We start from the raw sequence: 911 nt of genomic DNA, 5'->3' as shown, positions 1-911 counted from the left end.
GAGGAGAGGGGACTGAAAGGGACAAGAGACGCGAAGAATGGAGACAAGACAGGCTTTCTGATCAAGTCTCATTTATTGAAGATCTACACAAAGTTTTTATAGAGAGGAAAGGGGGAAGTTGGCAGGGATAAATCTATTGAGGCAGAGCAATTCTATTAACAGAACACCATAGTAACATCACAATTCTATAGTAAGGCCACAAATTAATTATAAGGTTACACCTGCATAATTACAAAGTAATACAGAAAGTTTCTTAGTCAGTTCCATGAGAAATGAGGGAGTCTCTCAAGTGGTAAGTGCCCGTAGAACAACATGTTTGTGTGAGGCTTTCAATATAGTCATCTAGTTAATCTCAAACCAGGTCAGCCTTGATGTCTGAAAAACAGCTTTGCCAGGAATCAGGTCTTGCTATTTTCTGGGGTGGGGGCCTATGGCTCTCCACAGATCCCCCTTTCTTTTATATTTTAATAAAGAGGGAAAATGAGCCAAACAATCCCTTAGGGAACCATGCCTGTCTTAGGTTGGGAGATCTTCTCCTGATGCTTACCCGTCATGGGCAAAAAACAGCTGCTTTGGCTACCAGCCTGGCTTAGGTTGCTATCAGTGAGATCTCCTCTTACCCGTCGTTGGCTATCCGGTTCAGCTCTCAAGGGGACGACTGAAACACGTCGTCATGTGGACTTTCAGGCTCATAGGGCTCTTCCCGATCTTTAAGTGCAAGCCTGAGATAATGTATTGAATTGGCTTTGCTGTAAGATCATCACTCTGACTTTTAATGAAGCTGGTAACTTTTACCCCAACCTGTGCTCTGTGTTGAGGTTAGGCAGAGCCTAAGTCCCCCTCCAAGCAAACAAAAGGACCCTAAGGGGACAAACAGTGTACAGCACGGAAGGGCATTACATAAATAATTA

Source organism: Nannospalax galili, unplaced genomic scaffold (genome assembly GCF_000622305.1).
Source record: "Nannospalax galili isolate Female #2095 unplaced genomic scaffold, S.galili_v1.0 scaffold203, whole genome shotgun sequence".
Classification (NCBI taxonomy): Eukaryota; Metazoa; Chordata; class Mammalia; order Rodentia; family Spalacidae; genus Nannospalax; species Nannospalax galili.
This window is presented reverse-complemented; position numbering follows the sequence as displayed.